We start from the raw sequence: 9,378 nt of genomic DNA, 5'->3' as shown, positions 1-9,378 counted from the left end.
ACAAAGAAGGACAGAGGCAGCCGTCATGGCATTATAGCCTCTGAGCCAGAGGAGGGTTCGGACGTGGAAAGCGAGGCCTCTAGGGGAACCCCGCTGATGGAGGGACGCGCCCCAAAAAAGAAAGGAAGGCCCCAAGAACCATCCATGACCCGTCCGTCTCTTTATCCCTCGCTATGTCAATTTCAGCAGGGACGGGCTAACGGGGATTCTGACCCCCCTATTGAAGAGGAAGCTGCGACGTATGATAGTGACCGATACTTGCCGCTAAAGAGGTCTGAGGATGATCCGCCCCTTTATAACAAAGCGGGAGGTGGACTTTCTTTTGCAAAACCCGGGCTCTGGGCAGAAGTTAGGCGAGAGCTACAGTTAACTTATCCTGTTTTTGAAGATAATAATCAACAGCGATATCACGAGTCCCTAGATTTTAAAATAATCAAGTCCTTGGCAGAATCAGTAAAGATGTATGGAGCCAACGCAGCCTTTACTGTAACCCAAGTAGAAGGCTTATTCAGATATTGTATGACCCCAAATGATTGGCAACAGGTGGCTAGAGCGGTGTTGATGCCTGGACAATACTTGGACTGGCGCACCTTCTTAATGGGAATTGCAAGCTCTTACTGCTGCTGGGAATACACGCGTGCAGCCTGAGTTTCCTATTTTACTTTGTGTGCTTTCAACATATGGGCAACCTACTGCAGTCCTATGGCAGGAGGGACCCCTTCTGTGGATTCATCCTAGGGTCTCTCCGGCAAAAGCCGTGGAATTATACCCTGCAGCTGTAGCCCGTTTGGCTATGATTGGTATTCAGGACTGCTTGCAATACTTTGGAAAACTTCCAGATACTCTTATTACCCCCTATAATTCCACTCAAATAGTTTCTTTGTGTAACTTACATGATGATTGGGCGATTCTCCGATTTTCTTTTCCCAATGTTATTGATAATCATTATCCCAAACATCCACTAATGACCTTCTTTAAAACTCATCCGGTAATTTTCCCCAAAGTCACCTCTTATGTACCCCTTCGGGATGTTCCAAACATTTATACTGATGGTTCAAGTACAGGCTGGGGGGCTTATATGATAGAGGGTCAAGATCCTATTCGTATGCAATTTCCAACTACGTCTCCTCAAGTTGTGGAACTCCGCATTGTCTTGACAGTGTTTGAGCATTGCTCCTTTGCTTTCAATTTGATTTCTGATTCACGATATGTTGTAAATGCTCTTTGCTCACTTGAGGTGGCAGGACCCATAAAGGCCTCCAGCTCGATAGCCTCCTTGTTATCTGCTTTACAGCAAATTCTTTGGACCCGTGAAAAACCATTTTTTGTCACACATATCCGCTCTCATACAGGCCTTCCGGGTCCCTTAGCAGAAGGCAATGCTTGTGTTGATGCACTCTCTAGACCATCTTGTTTTGTTATTCAGTCTCCTTTACAATTAGCAAAAAATTTTCATGACCATTTCCATGTTTCTTCTCGGACCCTTCAACATAGATTTCAAATCCCTCGAGCCGAAGCTCGGGCAATTGTTTTACATTGTCCACACTGTGTCCCTTTTCTTCCTGCCCCCTCCATGGGCATAAACCCTCGTGGTCTTGTGCCTTTACGCATTTGGCAAATAGATGTTACACATTTCTCGGAATTTGGCAGGCTCAAATATCTCCATGTATCCGTGGACACGTGCTCCGGTATCATTCATGCCACTCCCCTTTCTGGAGAGCGGTCCACAAATGTTCTCTCATTGCCTTGAAGCATGGGCAGCCTGGGGCATCCCAGCCCAACTGAAAACAGATAACGGTCCGGCATACACCTCTGCTAAATTCACCGCATTTTGTGCCCAGATGGGAGTCTCTTTATCTCATGGCCTCCCGTATAACCCACAAGGACAGGGCATCGTTGAGCGTGCCCATTCCACCCTTAAAGCATGCCTAATAAAACAAAAAGGGGGAGTTGGCCTGGGACGGCCCCCTCGAGAAAGAACCTCTATTGCACTTTTTACTCTAAATTTTTTGATCATTGATGATAAGGGCACCTCCTCTGCAGACAGGCATTCTTCAAAGATCCCTGTGTGCCAAGGATATGTTAAATGGAAAGATATCCTTTCTGGTGAATGGCACGGCCCGGACCCCGTGTTAACCTGGGCCAGGGGTTCTGTTTGTGTTTTTCCACAGAACAGGGCAGAACCAGTGTGGATTCCTGAGCGCCTGACACGGAAGACCGCGCCTCAAGTAGACCAAGAGGTGGAAACTGGTGCTTCTGTTCAGCCTGGTTTCTGTGATGATACGAGCTGAAGAAGCAGCTTTTTGGGCCATTGCTACAACTTGGCCTGCTTTAATCCCTTCGGTACCCACCTTAATAAGACCAGAGTAGAAGTCCCCTCTATTTTATCAAAGAGTGGGTGGAGGTGGGAGTACTACTATCCTTATTGCTTCTCGCTGCTTTGGTTTTTTGCCTGGTGTCTATACAAAATGTAGCAAGAACAACTATTTACAAAGGCGTGATATTTACAGGCATTCGTGGCCCTGGAGGCGCAGCAATCCCTGCAGCTTTGGCTTGCAATTTTGAAACAATAATCTCGTTTGGAACAATCAGGTCTAGCTGGATGTAGCAAAGGTATTGTGCAGCTGAGAGCCCTTAACTGCAGGGGACCTCCTGTAGTTGAGTTTGAAAGGGTGCACTATACCCCACCTGACCCTTGGACCAACCTAAGACAGGGACCTACAAGCGAGAGGGCTCCCAATGACGGGTAAGGCCAAGGGGGCCGAGGTCGCTACACAGACTTGTTGTTCTAAAACAAAAAGGGGGAACTGTGGAGAGCCTCCATGGAACCGTGCTTCGTGAACACCTGTTTCTTGTTGTTTGCACCGTGCTTCGTGAACAACAGCTGATGGGGAATCAGGATGTCTTGTCACGCTCACAAGTTATGGCTGGTTTATCAGCTGCAGACACTTAGGGCAAACAGGCAGGGAGAAGTATATAAGGGGGGAAGTCACCTAGCTAGTCGGTTCTCCCTCATGCGTCCCCTTTTCCTCCTTACTCCACGTCCCCGTTCCTGATTTCTTCTCTAACGCATGAGAAAGTTCCTGAATAAATCGCAGCCAAAAGGATCTCCGAGTTGCGTGTTTCTTCGCTGGACGAAGCGGCGCGCGACACAGTGATACAGTGATACTCATCTCACTATTGAAAGTCAGAAGGGCATGATTTTTCAAAAGAATGAATCAACACTTACATAATGGTTCCATTCCACACAGTTGCAGAACCACCTTAAACATTAGTATCTAATCTGTGGTTGTGCCGTGAGTCCTGACCCTTCCAGGACTAGCAACCCACTGTGGGGAAAAATGGGTTATGGGAGGAAGTGATCGAGGAGGACCAAGAGGGCCGGGCTGAGTCCCAGAAAATAAGACAAAGGACTTGGGAAGGGGAGGAGGAGGAGCACACGTCACATCCCCATCCCCAAGCAAGAGAAGGACGCGAGCCTGAGCCAGGGACAAGGGACAGGGCTCAGAGCACCGAGACATCCCAGGGCTGCCTCTGGCCAGCTCAGCAGGACTCTCCCAACAGCTGGGCTGGGGGAGGGACTCCTGGCAGGAGGCTGGGCCGTGCACCCGTGCTCCTCACCTGGCTGTTGCTCCCTCCACAGAAGCTCCTGCTCCCGCTCTCCATCTCAGTGGCTGCATTTCTGTGCATGGGCACCGCCCTCCTCCTCACCCTGGGCTGCAGGAAAGCCTGGGGCAGCACCAGCCACGGGGAGCCTGTGCCCGGCTCAGAACAGACTCCCAGGAATCAGCACCAACAGGCTTACCCCAATTGAAGGCTCAAGGATTATCACCCCCACTCTACCAACAAGAGCACAGAGGTCCTGAGGTGAACTGACCAGGATTCCCCAAGCTCCTGACGTGATGTGGTTGATAAGAAGTATCTCTCAGGGCCAGAGAGATTAGGCAGCGGGTCAGGCGCTTGCCTTGAGCAACTGAACCAGATTCCATCTCTGGCATCACATAGGATCCCCTGAGCCCACTAGAAGGGATTGATCCCTTAGTGGGGAGCCAGGAGGAAGCCATGAGCATTTCTGGCCGTGGGCCACAAAGAAAAACTCAAAAATAATTTTTTGTTGTTTTTTTGCTATTTGGGTCACAGCCAGCGATGCTCAGGGGTCACTCCTGACTCTGCACTCAGGGATCACCCTTGGTGGTGCTTTGGGGACCATACGGGATGCTGGGAATCGAATCGAACCCGGGTCGGCCACGTGCAAGGCAAACGCCCTACCTGCTGGGCTATCGCTCCAGCCCCTCAAAATCAAAATAAAACCAAACAAAGAAGGAAAGAGAAATGAATCCTAGGACCACTCAAATGATCTCAAAGCCAAAAACTATATTTCCCTTTTACTTGGCTTTCTTCCATGATTTCCGGCTCACAGATTTCAAGTGAGACTTTGAACCTTTGGGATTTCCATAAGGATCAGAGCAACAGAAACCTCTGCTGTTCTCTTTTCTTGTTCTCTGATTTTCTCGGCTCTTGGAAACAGTCACACAGCCATCCGAGTGCAGTGACTGCCAGGGTTTCCCTAAGGGCCCTGAGGCCACAACCCTGGGCAGAGGCATCTTGAAATAGAGAGTTACAGCTTCTGCTTCCAGCCCTACCAGGGCATGGCAGAAGCCCAGGAAGTTGAGTCTCTCTTAAATGTGGGTGAGTTCATAGGTCACGCCTTGTGGCCCCAAAAGAAAGTATTTTGAGGCTGTTTAGATTTGGGAGCCAGAATACTTCCAATTTTGGGGGGTGATGGGGTGGCTCTGGGTGTGTGTATCATACCCAGCTGTTTCAGGGCTTCATCCTGGCTCTATGCTCAGGGCTCACTCCTGGCAGAGCTCTGGGGACCATGTGGGGATCAGATCTGGGTCAGCGGCATGCAAAGCAAGTGCCCTTTCTGCTGTACTAAGGTTCTGCCCTGAACCCTTCCACTTCTTTCTCTGCTGAGCCCCAAACTCTGTGAAGACCAGTGCTACTATAACTGCAATCTCACCATCTCTCTCTCTTCATCTGGCTGTCGCTCCCTATGCTTTAGCAGCCTTGGTAGCCATCTGATTGGCTTCCTGAATCCCGGGAGCAAATTGAGTCAATTATCGTGTCCATCAAGGCAGCGGTCAGGGGACCCCCATGTTAGGGACCTGCAGGTCCAAAGCAACAATCAAAGTCCCAAAGGGATGATGGTTTGGGGGTCCTGGACCTTTTTCTGGGGAGCCTGAGGCTGGTTCTGAGGAGATGGTCTCAGCGTTGACTCCCTGGAGGCTGTGCCAGTGCCTGAGGACTGTGTGTTGTGAGGAGAAGCCTCCACACCTACCCGAGGCTCTGGCTCCAGGAACCTCCTTAGCACACATGCCTCTCCCCTGAGTTTGCCAGACTAGCAGGCTTAGGGGTTCGTACAACCCTCAACAATTAGTTCTCTTTAGAGCCTGAGGTCAGGTGCCTTGAAACAATTCAACTGTGCTGCTTAAAATTGGGCTTTCTGGGACCCAAGAGCCAGTACCAGAGTCAAGGGTCTTGTTTTGCATATGACTGACCACTGTTTCACCCCTGCACTTTCCATACATGTGAATGACCACTAATTGACTCTGACACCTTTCATGCCCCATGCTCTGCCAGGAGTGACTCCTGAGAACAGTCAGATAAGCCCTGAACACTGTTCAATGTGGCAACAGAATAATTTTTATTTATTTACTTTATTGTTTTGCTTTTTGAGTCACACCATACACCAAAAACACCAAAATCCACTGCTCAGGGGTTACTCCTGGCTCTTCATTCAGGAATTACTCCTGGCGTGCTCAGGGAACAATATGGGATGCTGGGAATCGAACTCTGGTTGGCCCTGTGAAAGGCAAACACCCTACCCGCTGAGCTACTCCAGCCCCCAAAAGAATTTTTTAATTTGATAAAAATAAATAAGTAAAATTTGGCATTCTACATACATCTGGAATCTTATGCTTTACCATCTTTTTAGTCAAGACACCTTGTCATGATGGCTTCCACGTAGGGTTCAGGGTACCACAGACTCCGCCCAGAGATTCAGAGCTGCACCCATGATGGTTGGATGCTCTGACAGTATCAGGGGTAATACTGGGGTGCAGACATGGGCCAGGCACATAGGAGCCTGAACCCTGCACTATCTCTCCAGGCCCTCTTTAAGAATAAGTGTATCTTAAAGATACACTTGTACCTTTAAGTGCATCTTTACAAGATACACTTGGGCAAGTGTCTCTAAAAGACTTTTCTCCTTAGTGGTATTTTTTCTTAAAGACTGCTTTGTCTTTCCAATGGTTTTCTAAGACACTCAGAATTTACATATTAGAAATATTGAAGTCTTGAGCAATGGTTCTAGGCAGACACATAGTATGCTGCAGAGGATTCACGAGGCAACATCTCCTGACGGACTCTAGCCATGTTCTGCTGTGGGGCTGTCCCGCAGGCCCAGGACATGCTTCATTAGCCATGTCACCTTGTCATCTGTCTGCTGACGAGAGGACCGGAGAGCAGGAGCAGTTCAGAGCTCTACTGAGCCTCAATCAGGTTGATTTGTGAACTCAAAACTCCAAAAGTAGAAACGCATTCTAAAATTCATCTCTATGTTTTGGACAAGGCATCGAGGCCAAGCATTTGCCTCGCCTAGTGAATTCCTGGGTTCACTTCTAAACACAAACACACCCCCCCACAATTTATACACACTTTGCTTTCCAAGTGAAGTGAAATATTTGTCTTATTTCACAGTTGACTTTCTTGGAATGCCAGAAAAACAACCTATCCATACACTTTATGCACTGTAAGGATAAGTATTATTTATCTTATTAATATAATAATTATTATAAATATTCTTTCTTATTATCGTTATTTGGAGCATGTGTATATGTATGTGACTATGTACATGGTGTATATATGTGGGTATAAAATGATTTCTCATTGTGTCCTTCCAAATTGTCTCATCAGGCAGATGTGACACATTGGAATATGGAACGGAATTGTCAGCAACCTGAATTTTGTTTTTATGGTTGTGATGTCAATGTGCTACATGCCAGCTGTTGGATGGCCTCTTTACCCTACGTTCGCTCCCTAGACATTCTGGCTGCTGGATGCTCCCTTGGGAGGGGGCAGGAAGGTGCTTCCCAACCAGCCCTGCTCTCTTCTCCTTCAGGGTCCCTGTGTCAAAAGGAAATGCAGCCCCTCTCCCGATTTCTGGGACAGGGGAAACTTGGGGAAGGTTCCTCTTTCAACTAGACCATTCTCTTTGCAGGCAAGACTGAATCCCACATTTCTAGTGACCTCTGTGCCCTGGAGGTGAGGCCCCCTGTGCTGAGGAAGAAGCACCCCCCAGCCATGAGGGAGCCTCAGCTCTCCTGGGTGCCTTTGCTCTTGAGCCCTTTATTCTGCTGACCAGGACTGGTTTGTTTGTTTCTTTGCTTATTGGGTCACACCCTGCAGTGCTCAGGAGTTACTTCTGGCTTTGTACTCGGGGATTGCTCCTGGCAGGACTTGAAGGACCATAGAAGATGCCGGGGATTGACACTGTTCGGCCACATGCAAGGCAAGCACCCTGCCTTCTGTACTATCAGTCTGGTTCCTCCTTCTGACCTTGAGGGCCTGCGGTTACTCTTGTTTTCCTGATCTCCTGGGCTCTCTTCTGCCCTGCTGCCCACCCGAACATCCCCACCTAACCCTCACTCTGGTCAACCCCTGCTTTGACCTTGGCCCTGGAAGGAAGGGAAGTGTGGGGGGTCATGAGCCATGTGTGGGCCCTCATCTGTGACGCCAGACTCTGGATCACCCAGGAAGGGTGGCAGTGAGCTTGCTGGGATGGGGACTAAACACGACTCGGCGCTTTTTCTAGACAACAGTACCCTCTTTACTTAGTGCCTAGCAGGAGGACAGAAACAGGGAGGAGCAGCTCAGTTTCACCCGAAGGGGCTGGGAGCCACAGAAACCAGTTCTTTCCTGCTTAAAACCTTCACCAGAGGACGATGCTGCAGAGACTGCATCTGCCCCGCTTGAGGACATACCAGAAGATATCCCGCAGATACCGCGAACAAGTGCAAGAGATTCCCCAGCAATGAGAACCGCCCCGGTTGCAGGGGAATGCACACAGGAAGAAGCAGAGCCTTCCTGACAGTGGTGTCCACCTAAGGTTCCTGTGCAGAAAGGAGGTTACAGAAACCAAGGAGATGAAGGAAGTTTCTGCATAAGTATCTGCACATCCCCCACCCCTGTGATAATGACATGGCTGCTGCTGGTGTGGGTGCCGAGTGTGTGGGGACGGCCAGGGAGGGACATTGTATCACTAGGAAATTGCACTATGACACATTCTTTCGGTCAATTGTTTTAATACTAAACTAACTCAATGTTATTAACAAATACAATATAGTTGAGATTGTTTAAACACAAGCACAACTGAAGGATATGTTAAAGTAAGGGTGGACAGTGGCTTCCAGTGAAGCTCCTTCCTGGCGGAGGTGGTAGAAGAATGCCTCAAACGGGGGCTCCCGCTGGAAGGACAGGACGAAGCTGGGGACAGAGAGGCAGCGCTTGGCGACAGAAGCCACAGTAGCATGGTCCCTCCCAGGATCAGGGGATCAGAAGGGCCCAGGCTGCAAATCAATCTGGACTGTGGTGCAGGGACACGACACAGATGTCCCAGGGACCGGAACCCGGGCCCTCCCCGATCCAGGCCTGTCCCTCCCACCTTTCCTCCATGGAGATCAGCTCCAGGTCCTGGAACCAGGTGAGAAACTGGTCGTGGGGCTGCAGGCGGTAGTTCTCTGCGGCCTCCTGGAGCAGAACAATCTCCTGGAGGATTTTAGTTTCCTGGGACATTGTGAAGGAAGGAAGGAAAAGGCCTGGGTGGGCTGTGGCGCCGTCCAGCCAGGGCTGCCCAAAGGCAGGCTAGAAGGAGAATTTCCACAGGAATCCCCCCTTCACTCTGCCCGTCAGCATCTCCACTTGTCTGAGATCAGAAAACACCCTCCACCAGGAAGTTCCCCTTGATGGATCTCTGCCCTCCCACACGCATATATAAGTTTCCATTGTTTCATTCTCCTACTGTGAGTGTCAGGCCAGAGGGACAGAGACAAGGAGGATCTGAGAGGGGGCCAGGGTACAGGGAAGTCGGGTCCCCTCCTCTGTTCCCCTGCAGAGTCCCACTGCTCACCTTTGTTAATTTCTCCTTGTTGATCACCTCCCCCTGGAAGCAAACAGCCAAGTGCATGAGAAAGGGCCTCTGGGGGACCCTGTGACAGGCTCTGAGCTCAAAGGACACGTGTGGCTGGTGTCAGGTATGCCGACCCTCCCGCCCTGTGACACACTGGGGTGTCCAGCAAGGACAAAGACCTTGTCCCT

This window comes from Sorex araneus, chromosome 7, assembly GCF_027595985.1.
Source record: "Sorex araneus isolate mSorAra2 chromosome 7, mSorAra2.pri, whole genome shotgun sequence".
Classification (NCBI taxonomy): Eukaryota; Metazoa; Chordata; class Mammalia; order Eulipotyphla; family Soricidae; genus Sorex; species Sorex araneus.
Note: the sequence above shows the minus strand (reverse complement) of the source record.